Here is a 13,599-nt window from a genome sequence, read left to right as displayed (position 1 = left end):
CAAAAAGACATTCCAGCTTATCACAATGCAATCATGACACTGGGTAGGTTTGCATCATATATATCTTAGTATGAATCAAAAGATTCTCTCCAAAGTCCCCAAGCCAGAAAGACATTTATAGCAATAACAAATGAAGGTTGCTGGCATGTCTCTCCCTGCTTTGTGATTTTGACAGCTTGACAGATGTGGAAATCACAGAGCAGGGTGAGTGGGTAAGCTTAGCAAAGTCTATTTTTTGCCAAACAAAGAGAATGCAATGCAGTATCAGCTATTCTTATCCTTGATGGCTTTCCCTGTGTTAGGTTTTTCACAGACAGTAAGTCTTCAAGTCATGCATCAATCCAAATTTAAACTTCAGAACCTAGGGGAAAAACATCCTTCTTTCTCCAGCATCTCCATGGATGTTCATGGCTGCCAAAGAAGCATCAGTAGCAGTGCTTCAGCCCAGCTCTTGGGTCTCTCCTCTCCTACACGACAACAAGGCAGCAGCTGTGCTCTCCTACCTCATACTAGGTTCCCTCTTTTCAGTTTCAGAGGAGCTCATTTAAGTTTTGAGTCCTGATACTGATCAACAGGTCAAAGTAAGATAAACTTGGTTTGAACTGCTCAAAACTTTTCCAACACAAACATCTTTGTACAAAGAGCCCCTTATTCACAGAAGAGGGACTGCACAGGCAGTAGCATGTTCTTCTGAACCTTTCTGAGCTCAATATAGAAGGTCTATCTATCTGTCTGCTCCTGATGCTGCTAACAAGGGCTCCAAGGCTATTCCACAAGATTACCTGAATATCCTGGGCATCCATAGTCAGCAGAGCAGCTCACCAAGATATGACAACTACGTCAAACATCAGTTTAACTTATACCAAAGACATGGAAATGAAAATCTACGTGTTTTCCCAGAATCTCTCTCATGTTCTTTATCTTACCAGGCAGATCAGGTCTGAATAGAGATATTTTCTGAAGTACTCTTGGATGTCTCTGTGCTTACCTCAGTCTTCCATTTTATTGCTCAACAGTACAGCAACAGAATATAGAAAAAATCAGGCTAGAGTTCCATTGGCTGTTTGTAGAGGCCTCCCACGCATAAATCCAACCCTGGTCTCTCTGTATTTTTTAGGTTCCCTCTCTATTCTGGGTCAGTTTAGAGGAGAACCGGCACCTTCTCAGGACTTGAGGAAGAAGGGTCCTTTGGAAGGCTGTTGGCTATCTCTGTAACAAGCTGGAAGAGCAGCTTCTGGTAAACAGCAGTTTCTGCTAAATCCCAATGCTCACTTCAAAAAGGCCAAAAACTTAAAAGGCAGAGAAATTTAGTTCCCCTAGCCTCAAAGCCCAGTTGGGCACAAGGTGTTCTGGCAAGGCAGTACGAAGGAAGACTGCAACTGAAGCCAGGCATTATCTTCATTACTAACTGTCAGGCATCAGGCTTCAGCAGTACGAAGCGACCATCTTTCAAACATAAACAAACAAGAAAAAGAAACATTTCCACTGGATGTTGCGCAACAACCTTCAGGTCTTCCAGCTCTTCTTCCAAAGTTCACTCTTTTTTTTGAAACAAATTTAAGAACCACTTTAAAAGAGGTACTTTGGCCTTTCACACAGAAATCTGTCCTTAGGCTTATGAGGCAAGAGACAACAGAGAAAACCTCCAAGGATTATATCTTCCAAAACTTCTCACCATACAAAAAAAAAAAGCTGGATTTGCTTTAATGAGGAAAAGACCTGGTATACTCCTCTTCATGGAACAATTAGCTCCAAGCAGGACACTATGACAATAACTTTCTGAGGCCAGAAGCTGTGAGCCAGTTGCATGTCTCATTATCCATCTCTAAGCCTCACAATCTCAAATCAGACACCTTTTGGTCAGTGAGGTGTAGATAAATTATTGCCCTAATGTCAGTAACCATGAGGACAGCAGAAGGCAGAGTGCAGATAATGTACAGGTGAACCACCATGGACAAGAAAGGTTCTCCATGAGAAGAGGCTCTGCTCCAGGTTCAAGGTCCCAGTTCAGAACAATTATGCCAGAGACACAAAGAGAAGATGAGCTTCAGCAGGGCAAGTAGACACTATCTCCTCTACCTGCTGCATCTGAAATAACACAAGGCTCCATAGGAGTTTAACAAAGCTATTATAACAGCTCTCACTTAAAACTCACTACTTTTTCAGAAAGTCTGGCTGTAACTGAACAGTCAAGTACTTTTACCACTCAGTGGAAGAATCTTCATGAGACTCATTTGCAAGTACATAGAAACTAAAGACTTCCCCTACCCTAGAAAGCAGTGCTTCTGCCTCCTCTATCTTTCTGACAAAATCCAGCTTCTACCTTGGCATTCAGCTTCTTGGGCATCCGAGCCACTTTACAGGAAGGCATTTTCACTTCAACTGTATCATGAGGTGAACCTGCTCAAGCAGATAATGAAGGAGAAAGTGCCCTGCAGTGAGGATTAATGCTCATAGCCTGGGTTGGGCTATTTATGGGTTGGTCTTGGTTTTGAGATTGTTTGTTTTTTCTTATGACAGTCATCGGAAGAAGAATTATGCATCAAATCTTGCTTAGCAAATCCTCTAGCACTGATAGGCCATGACAGAAAATTCTCTCTTTGAGCAAACATGTACACCACCAAACAATCTCTAACCACTTAAACTGCATGTCCACCATCTCCAGCTATGCATTTTAAAGGCGTTGCCCATTTCCTTCACTTCTCTCCAGAACTAACTTTCCTGCAGATGAGAGAAAGAGGCCAAAGTAAATTTATACATGTATTTTAAGTGCAATTTCTCTCCTTCATCCAGCCATTCTTTGTGCAGATGAATCATCAGATGAAATCCAGTGTTACAGTTGTATGCTCATTGTATGGCACTTGTCGTATCTTCCTCAGAAGCAACTGTGAAAGCGAATGCTTGAGCATGCTTTGGGATGTACCTAAGGAATTGCAATTTTGGAGCATGTATTTCAACTCCAGAAGGAATCTCTACAGGTGTAATCTTACTGACTTCAATATGGTTCTGCTAACAAATTTGTCCCAGGACATGCAGTAACTTAAGATCTCATTTAGCAGAAGGCTTTGCAGTTTTCAGTCAGCTCCCAGGGGACAGATTACCCACTCCACAGTTTGCATTACATCCGTTTCCACTTTCTGAGAGGTCAAAGATTAAGTGGAGAACACACCACCCAGGAAAAACTGCTTGCTGATATTGCCAAACCTGCAGGAAAAAAAAACAAAGGCAACCAAAACCCACATATCTCCCACCTCACCAGCATTTCCTGTTTATATTTCATTCTAGGACTCTTTCATTCAGATATTCCTTATGAGGATGGGTCATCAACACTGGAAATCCACTTCTGTTACATCTGTTTATTCACTGACTGTACTTCATTGCACCAACACACATCCAGCTTCTTGCACTACAAGACTTTCAAAGTGTAGAAATCCTCGCTCCCTTTGCAGAAGACAGAAAAGCAACAAATGCAAATCTATGAATACACCAGACCCAGTCAAATGCCATCTGCTAAAGAGAAAACAAACCTAGCTTCTGTGGTTTTGCTTTTCAAGTCAGCTGGTAACAAAAGCCATCTGCATTACAGCTCCATCCGGACCATGTGCTTCCCAAACCCAAGTAGCAAGTGTCCCTAAAGAATATCAGCTGTTTCCATGTCAGCATATCTGACTTAGGCAGCAATTCTTCAAAGGCACAAAGCACGTGCTTAACTTTACATGTGAGAGTAAATCTAGTACAACTACTGGAACCAGTGACCTGCATAAAATTAAGTCATGTCAATATGGCCATACTCATGACATTACATTCCTCTGCTGGCTTCACTGCCCAAAATGTGCTCATTAAAGCCAGATATATGCCAGATGTCATCAGTGATGCATTTCAGCCACAGCACACGTCTGCTTCAGCCATCTCAGAGATGGTCACTGCAGACAGAACACATGGATCCTGCTATGTCTGCAAGGCAAATATAAACTGCTGGATATCCCTTGAAAAACATCATCACAGATGAAGATATAATTGTTCTTGCCATCAATTATACTCTTGCTTCATGGTTTCAGGAAGGGTCAACACAGCTTTTGCAACAGTAAATTATCTATCTAATTACACATAGATTTGTGTAAAGGTTTTTGGTGAGGAACCATTTCAAAGTCTAATGCAAACTAAGATACCGTTGCCCACAAAGAAAGGCTTTTGCATGAACTGATAACTGATTAGAATAGGAAACAGAGAAGAAAAAAGCCAAAAGATTTTCATGAAGACAAGCAACACAAGTTCCAGAGATCTGTGCTGAGGTCTCTGCTATTCAAAGAACAGAAAAGATTTGAAGGAAAGAGAATAGTGGATGATATAGGCCTTTAACTGAACTGCCAGAGGGTGTCTCGATACCAAAAGTCAGAGGACAATGTCTATCCAACACTACTGATCACTTTTGAAGCTAATACTATACTAGACAGACCTCTGCTTCTCCCTTGTGCAGATAGTCTCACATACTTCAGGTCCACTTACCTGGAACAATAAACTGACCGATAAGTCCTACAGATCTCATTGATCCAATGTCCACTGCACCATTTTTAATCAGGGCCCAGAAGCAGTGGTATTGACATACAGTTCAGATGACAAAGGCCAGAAGCTCTTCTAGAGATATGAGAACCTACACACCATGGAAACTAAGTTTATTTTGCACTGTCAAGAATTGTAACTTGTTTAGACATTACAGAAGCTCTCTACACAATTTTCACAGGATTACAGGGAACCTCTGCGAGTCATTTGGTACAATTCCCCTGCTCAAGTACGGCCACCTTTGGCCAGCTGCTCATGACCACATACAGATGGCTTTTGAGTATCTCCAAGGCTGGAGACTTCACAACCTTCCTGGGCAACCTGTTCCAGAGTCAAGTCACCCTCACAATGAGAAAGTTGTTCCTGATGTTCAGTGAGAACCTCTCTTGTTTCAATTTGCGTTCATTGCCTCTGGTGCTGTCACTGGGCACCATGGAAAAGAGCACTCTCCCTTCCAGTATTTATATATATATGTTTTTAAGATTCCTCTGAGACTTCTCCAGGCTGAGTAGTCCCAGCTTGCTCAGCCTTTCCTCATAGGAGAGTTTCCTAGAAGTCACAACATCAATTCAAGAACAAAAACCTCTGCAAATGTAAAAATGAAGGACAGTTCTTATGGACTGAACTAATGGCCATGTGATATGGCTTAATGTAGCATCAGGAAGAACAGTTACCTTCAAGGACATATGCTCCACCTCAATATCAGGCAAGAAGCAGTCTTCAGCCATAGCACTTACACTTATTAGGATCTTACACTTCAGGATCTTCTCAACACTTAAAAATACCTGAAGGGTAGATATCAAGAGAATAGTGCCAGTCTTTTTTTCTGTAGTGCCCAGGGACTGGACAAGGGGTAACAGGCACCAACTGGAACACAAGAAGTTCCACTTGAACAAGAGGAGAATCTTCTTTACTATGAGGGTGACGGAATACTGGTACAGGCTCCTGGGAAGGGTGTGGAGTCTCCTTCTCCAGAGGTTTCCAAACCCACCCGGACATGTTCCTGTTCAACCTGATCAAGGTGAACCTGCCTTAGGAGGGGGTTGGACTGGACAGTGTCTAGAGGTCCCTTCCAACCCACATCCTTCTGGGATTCTTTCTCCTAAAGGAGCTCTGCATAGCAGCACCACATTGACACAATGCAGAAGCTGCTGTTCTTGCAAACAAGACCATGTCCAAGCATGGAGGGCATCTGAGATACATTAGGCTTAGCAGTTCTACATCAGCCTAAGCAAATATTGTAAAGACATAAAAAATCTGTATCACAAACCAAGGAAGGTATCATGACTATCCCTCAAAAATCTTGCTATAAAAAGGAACTGAAAAGATTAAACAGGCCTTGCATATTTTGTAAAGCTCCAGTTAATAAGAATTCATTAACTTTTTGTTTGGACTAATGACAAAAAAAAACCCAAACCACTTGAGGAGGAAGTGTGTTTGCTCTTTTCAAAGCTGGTCTCAAGTTTTCACACCCAGACCAGCTGGTCAAGCCGACAGTCCCAGCACCTTACATCATGCTCACCAATATTTTCCACACACAACTTTTTCTAAAAAAAAAGAAATCTGATTATAGAATGTTTTCTTTTTAAGGAGGGAAGTGCATTTCTCCTTTTCAATGCCTCATCAGGTTAAAGAGTGTCAGAGACCCACATGAAGAGGCTGTGAAATCCTAGTGACAACTTCATTTTTCAAGATCAGCTAGGACACAAAGAGCTCTAGAAATGGGAAAAAATGTAACTTAAAATAAAACTGGTTTCATCAGGAAAAACACCTTGATCAACACAGCTGAGAAACACAGAAAAAAGTAAATACTAAGTACTGCTATAAACATTTAAGTTAACAACTAGACTAGCACCTGTTTACTGCAGGTAGAGATCTAGGGAGTAAATGCTCTTTGCTTGGACAGGGGGAATTTCAACTTATTACTGGGCATTTCTCACCCTCGGAAACTCCTATCCTCAACCCCCCTTATAAGACAATATCTTTATGTCAAAACAATTAAGAGGGCTTCTTTTCTTTAATTGGATATGGGAAATTAAGTCCAGATGCTACTCTCAAAAAAAAAAAAAAGACACACTGTTTATATAAAGGCTCATCAAAAGGAATGATGTAAAGGAGTTTGGCTCACACAGCCTGATCTTTGTAATATACATCAGTCCATAGCACAACAGGGCATCAGTTTGAACAAACAAAGCATAGGTAAGACAGACCCACCCTCCCTTATCACACAGGGTGGAAAAAGAGTGAGAAGGCTGAGTCATTTTTGTATTGCTATAGGAGGAACTGGTGAGAGCAGGAAATGAAGACCAAGTCTCATGAAATCCAGCTTAATGCATAAGCTACAAGACAGTCTACAAAAGGATATAGTTAGTACGAGTGTCATTAAAAGCACCTCAGAAACATCTACAAACACTTGCTGTGGAGTTTGCCTTTTCAGAAGGAAAAGGGGAAGAGAAGTGTTCCTAGACCATAAATCACATACAAATAAAGAATAATCAATAGTAAGACTCAGGAGATGATGTATATTGAGAAATGATGAAGTGAAGAGGTAACACAAACACATGAAGTCACCTTCCCTCCCATTAATGGCTTGCTTGATCTTAAATGGATACCCAGTATCTCCCTTGAGCCAGTTTGCATTCCAAACAGTTCCACCTTTATTCCCTGGTCTTAAATTTATTCCCAGTTCATGAACAGGGATGACTTTTGCCCTCATTCATACATGCATACGTAGCTCCTTATGACTTTTACAAATTTTCCCTCTACTAATGGACCTGTTTCACAGCAGTTTTAAATCAGTCCAGAGGGAGAAAAAAGAAAAAGTGAGTGTAGAATCTTACTAAGCAAACACTCGTAACTGTGACAGTAATTATCGTGCCTGTAGGGGAAGCAAAAGCCATCAAAGTCTGATAGGACTACTCAAAGTACGACTACAGATGAAAGCATAAGAAATTTGTAAAATATTACTGCATGCAACCAAAAAGTCACTTCTCTGAGACTCTCAAAGCATTTTTCCAACTCTTCCCTCTCTTTGTGAAGGTTTATCCTACTTTTTAATTCAGAGAAACCAAACAAAGCAAGAGAGAGAAGACAACTCAGCAAAAAACATGCTTAATCCTGTTAAAATTAATGAGATTTCATCCTGATCTCCACACACAAATTCTGCTGGGAGTTTAAGTGGATTTAAATCCAGATTTAGTTAAAGGTGCTGCAAAGTCTCCAAAAGCAAAAAATTTAAAAATGCAGCACAAACATATGTGCAAAATTCAGTGTAATTTTCTTCAAATCACTTTCCTCTCTCTTCTCTTTTTAAAATAAAATAAATCTGAATAAATGCAGTGCACCTCCCCTACCTAAAGCATGCACTCAAGTGTTTTGCTGAACTATTTTATAAGCAGTTCTCCAGGCACCAAGTCAGCTGGAGCTGATTTGGAAGGAAGGCAACTCCAACACCCTCCTAGACTGTAGGAAGCAAGAGGGTCATCATTAGCAGAAGCTGTGATTGTTGTGAATAGGGCTTGTTACATGTCTCAATACATGTATTAAAAAATGTCCGTGGTACACAGACAACCTACCCTTACTTATCCATGTATTTAGGTAATAATGGAGGTAGCTGCTGGGGCTTGGGCACTCAACAGCCACATCTGCAGGGCATAATTTAGTTGTCCTCAGCTCAACAGAGACTTCCCAGGCGAAAGTGACAGGAGCTGTGGCGATATACAGAGCTAATCCAGGCCTGCTACTACAACTCATGCTGACTGCACGGGCCTAACATCCTGCTGGGATGGAGGACCTGGCTGGTTCCTCAAGCAGGTGCCAGGTGGACAAATGGACTCTGTGTCTACCTATGCATGTAGCCAGACCGTCTAGTTGGCTGTAAATAAACAAGTACTCGTATCCCTTGCTCTCTGTATGAATCTCATGAGTTTCAATAAGTGCAGTACAAGCTGGGGTTGACCTGCTGGAGACCAGCTCTGCAGAGAGAGACCTGGGAATTCTGGTTGATAACAGACTAAACATGAGCCAGCAATGTGCCTTCGTGGACAAAGCCAATGGCATCCTGGGATGCATCAAGAAGAGTGTGGCCAGCACTACTCTACTCTGCCCTGGTGAGGCCTCATCTGGAGTCCTGTGTCCAGTTCTGGGCTCCCCAGCTCAAGAGGGATGGAGACTGCTGGAGAGAGTCTAGCACAGGGCCATCAAGATGATCAGGGGACTGGAGCATCTCTTATGAGGAAAGGCTGCAGGAACTGGGGCTGTTTAGTCTGGAGAAGAGAAGGCTGAGAGGGGATCTTATCAACACTTATAAATACCTAAAAGGTGGATGTCAAGAGGATGGGACCAGTCTTTTTTTCTGTAGTGCCCAGTGACAGGACAAGGGGTAATGGGCATAAGCTGGAACACAGAAAGTTTCACCTAAACAGGAGAAACATCTTTGCTGTTCAGGTGAGGGAGCCCTGACACAGGCTACCCAGGGAGGGTGTGGAATCTCCTTCTCTGGAGGTTTCCAAACCCACCTGGACATGTTCCTGTGTGGCTTGATCTAGGTGGACCTGCTTTGGCAGGGGGGTTGGACTGGATGATCTTTACAGGTCCCTTCCATCCCCTACCATTCTGTGCTCTCTGTTCCCTTTTTTGTATCACATTGTCCTACAAGAAAAAACAAAGAAACAAGCATCTAATGTACCTTCCAAATGGTTGACAAACTATCATGTGAACTGGGAGGAAAGTCCAAGATGGAAAATCCAGGCTCACACACTGCCATTCCAGAGATCTCATGTCTGTAAAGTGCATTTGAAGACTAGCTCTCCCACCACAATGACAAAGACATCAGGGACCACATTTCAGTGCTATCCTGCTCACTGAGTGGCACCAACTGGATATCAATTCAGTAGAACCTCCATCTCTCAGCCCTGAAACCCAAGATCTGATCCTTTAGGCCAAGCCCTCCATGGCAGACTAAAACAAAGCTAGCAAAAGCAATAAAAGACTGCCAGAAATTTTGGCATCTATGCTGATCGATGTGCCAAATTGCCCAGAAGAAACCTCAATTCAGTGATAATCACAATAAAGGCATAGCGGAGCTGTAAGCTAAATGTAGTGTTTCCACAAATACACCTAAAGAACCAAAAGGATGAGGAAGCCAGACAGCACACAGCAAGCAGACAAGTGCTGCTCTAAACACCAGAGAGGCATGCATGGGGTTCTCCTGAACATTAAAATCCTCTTCCACAATTCTTGTCACTTGTTTTTGTTGGATCAGTTGTTCACAGGAACACGTGGCAATATCTACAGAGACATTCCTTCAAGAATGAAGTCCTTGTACCATGCTAGAGACAACATTGTCCTTTCCTGGATGAATTTCTGTACAACAGGCACCCTGGGCACCTTACCTGCATGGTGACTTCCTTGGGCTGTCAACAATCAAAAGCTGTTAGGACCTGTGAACAACACTGCCCAAGTGCACAACCAGCTCCTGCCTGCATTGCAACTGTCCTACAGGGCCGGAAACATCCCTACACTCAGAAGCCCACTGACTTGGGTCTAATCTAAGTTGTAGAAAGTGAACGACAATTTCAACTCAAGAGAGCAGAGACAGGGTATGAATGCATTAAGTGCTTGCTATCATCCAGAGAGAAAGGGTTCAGTCACAGTTTACTTCATAGGACTTCTTCACTCCCTAGTCAATAAAGTCAGCAGTACATTGAGAGTCCTTCCCAGCCCCAGAACAGGTGGGTATCATTGCCTGGGGAAGAATGATGAAGGGTTACACCTGAAGGACAGGCTGGAAGCTGGGAAGGGAAACAACCATGCTAGGCCAAAGTGCACAGTGTCAGATGGCATCCAGGAACAGCACACACAGGAGGGATATAACCCTTCCAGTCCTTTTAGGGGTAGGAGTCAAAAAGCTCCTGGTGCAGCACAAGCCATGGAGCTTCATCCAGCAATTACTGTGCCCAGGGAGCTGGCCAGGAGGGTATCTCATCTACCACACAAATGAAATTTACACCAGCTCAGCATTCACAGAGATTAACATCTCCTTCAGAAAGGCATCTAACCCCAATTCAAACACTTTAAAGTGCAAACAGTCCACTGGTGTGGCTTGCCACTGGTCTGCAAGAGAGCCGGAGCAATGGACAGCAGCTGAGGATCTGCACACAAGTGCCAGGGAACTGACTGCATTTTTCCTCCATCTTTCCAGTGCATAATTGCTTTTGCTATGAGAAGTTGGTATCAAACACAAAACAACAACTAATAAACAGAACATAAATCTGAAACAGACATTAGCAGTGCCTGAACATGCTTACATAGAGGATCCAGTGATGAGAGAAGAAACAGGTCAGAGCAGATGGACCTGAGCATGGCTGTTCGGCACACACATGCAGACAATGTATAACATCTCCATATGGAGATGAGGGTTGCAAGGAAAAGCCTGTGCATGACACCCAGACACCTGTTCAGCTGTTCTGAGCTACAAGCCCAGCATCCCTCAGAGCATGTACATCAGCCAGGTCAGAGCAGCTGCTGCGATACACCCAGCTACTGGCTATGTGGAGGAGCAACAAGTTCATTCTTCCTACATCCAGGTCCTCTGTAATTTTTCACCGCAAATATACTGGCATAAACTCTTGCTGGTGCTACTTTACAGCACTTTAGTAAAAAGCTGCAATCAAGCATGGCTGACAATACACAGAATACTTGCTCAGTTAGCATTATGTGTCAGAGCACAGGAAGACACCAGTAGAAAGATATACTAAAAGCTTCAAGGAGAGTTTTTATTCATGCCTTTAAAAAAATCCAATATAGAAACTCTACCCAAACCAATCAGCTCTTCACAGTTTCTTCAAGCAAAGTTCTGGACATTTTCAGCATGCACTGCTTTAAAGAAACAACTACACTCCTTACCGTCCCCGAGATAGTAATTTCCCCTTGAAAATTTAGTCAGTCGTGTACAACTGAAAAAGTCAGCTACTACATAAAAAAGTAGCTCTGTCAACTAAGTTTGTAATCCAGGCTATGCAGCCAGACATTTCAAACACATTATCAGGCCTTCAGCATGGATGATTTTCACCACTGAAGTTTGAAATTTCACTTACAAATTACTCCCATTGCCTTTGAAAAGTCTGTGCCAGGAGACTTCCCTGAGAAAGCAAGAGGCTGCAGGATGCAGGGATGTACCAATTAGAATTTTAATGGCAGATAACCAGATGCAAAGTCTGTTTTCTGGCAGATGGGTTTATAAATTCAGCAGGGAATTTGCAATTAAAACCAAAAGTAAAAATGTTTGCAACATGTTAAGAAGATAGTTTGTAATTTCCCCCAAAAAAGTACTAAAATAATACATGTGTGTATACATACATATATATATACACACACCCCCCCTCAAGCATCAAACTTGCACAGCAAATGCATTAATCTACTACAGTCATGAAAGCTAATAAAAATGGATAGATTCCTTCTAAACTATTCATTATCATGTAACAGACTGCCTTGATACATATATAGTAGTGGAAGATTATGATAGATAAGCAAGCTTAACACAGAAATACATGCACTTTTGAGAGAGAGACCCTGCATCACATGCATCTTCCAGTCTACCTTTTCAAGCCACTGATCAGCCACAAACTCTCTGAGGTCTAAAGGGCACATTATCAGCGAGTTTACCTTACTCTGAAAGGCTGTAACTTAGTTCAAGGTAGGGAAGGTTAGTATTTCAATGGGCTTGTTCATCCAGTACAAAGTCAGTAAACTCACTTTATTAGGAAACAGGAGTACTGGGGCATGACAAAGCCTGGCAGGGATTTCAGTTAGCTAAGGCATAGGACAGGAAGAAACCTTACTTGACAGGATCACGAGATGGGATTTTTCTTTGCCAATCCTAGAAGACAAAGTTTGGGAGACAGCAGAAGGGAAAGTTAAGGGATTCACTGAATCTGCCAGAACAAGATCCCCTGAGAGAGGATATCTCCACAGGAGGCTGTAAGTGAAGGCTTGGCCAAAGAACAGTATTTATTCTCCTACCACTTACTGGATTCCAGCTGACACCCTGCTAGCACTGCCCAGGTACAGTCAAACCTCCTGAGAACCTTTGCTAAAAGTACGGTAAGATGACAAACGTTTCTGTACTACAGTACACAAAGCAGGATTCCATTTACAGAGGTAATCTTAACAATCCACACTCGACGTTATTTACTCAGACAGATCTTTCTATGTGTCTGTGATGCCGCACGTAAGAGTGACCTGCAACAGACACCGTATTTTCGAGGTGGTCCCCAGAACCTAAAAAGGTTAGGTTTCGGGTAGCGATTTACTTGCTGAGTCAATCAGCTCTTTTCTCCGCAACGAAACGGAGTTTCCTTCGCTTTCCTTTCCCCAAGAAAAACAACCAGCCACATAAAATCAAACCAGCTGCGTCTGACCCTACAGGAGGCAGCGAGGGGACACAGGGCCGCCACCTCGCCGTGGCTGGCAGGGGGTGTGGGGGGGGAACTTGCTGGGAAATTTATTACCAACTTCTGTAGCAGTTCATGGGAGAGGCTGCCGAGACCCTGCTCCTCGCCTCCAGGCCACGGCCATCCCTCCCCATCCCGCCCGCGGTCCGCAGCGGTTCAAACCGAGCCCCACCCTCGTCCCCCCGAAGCACGGCACGCCCCCGCTCCGCCGCACTCCCCTCCCGCAGGCTCAGGACGAGGGGAGCTCCGGGACAGCAGCAGCTCTTACCGCAGCTCCTCCGCGGCTCCGCGCGGCCCGCGGCAGCGAGACGAGCCGCCGCCAGCACCCGCCACATGCACCGGCCGCGCCCCGCCCCGGGCACGCCCCTGCGCCCTCATTGGCCCGGCCCGCCGTCGCCCCGCCCCCTCCCGCCCCACCCCGCCTCGTGTGCGGGACGCGCGTTTCGCCCCGGAAGCAGCGCGGGGTGCCTGTCGGCGGAAGTGGCGTCGTGCCGGAGGCGGCGCTTCCATTGCGGCTGGGTGGGCGGCAGCAGCGGGGGGCAGGGTCGGTGCCGCGGCTCGCTGCCGCGGCTCGCTGCCGCAGTTA

At 44.0% G+C, this 13,599-nt stretch overlaps 1 protein-coding gene across 2 annotated transcripts in view; it reads right to left on the bottom strand.

The window, feature by feature from the left end:
* The window catches only part of LOC104552066 (uncharacterized protein C11orf24), a 28,845-nt gene extending 15,482 nt beyond the window's left edge, over nucleotides 1-13,363 (bottom strand). Inside the window, exon 1 of one of the 2 annotated variants that reach the window (XM_061999912.1) lies at nucleotides 13,282-13,363. The gene's annotated coding sequence lies outside the window, so the exon portion shown is untranslated. Of the gene's footprint in view, nucleotides 1-12,401; nucleotides 12,424-13,281 lie in introns of those variants that run through there. The other variant, XM_061999911.1, reaches the window with a different exon arrangement.
* Between the last annotated feature and the right edge of the window lie 236 nt (nucleotides 13,364-13,599).

This window comes from Colius striatus, chromosome 7 (assembly GCF_028858725.1).
Source record: "Colius striatus isolate bColStr4 chromosome 7, bColStr4.1.hap1, whole genome shotgun sequence".
In the NCBI taxonomy this organism is placed as follows: Eukaryota; Metazoa; Chordata; class Aves; order Coliiformes; family Coliidae; genus Colius; species Colius striatus.
This window is presented reverse-complemented; position numbering and strand designations above follow the sequence as displayed.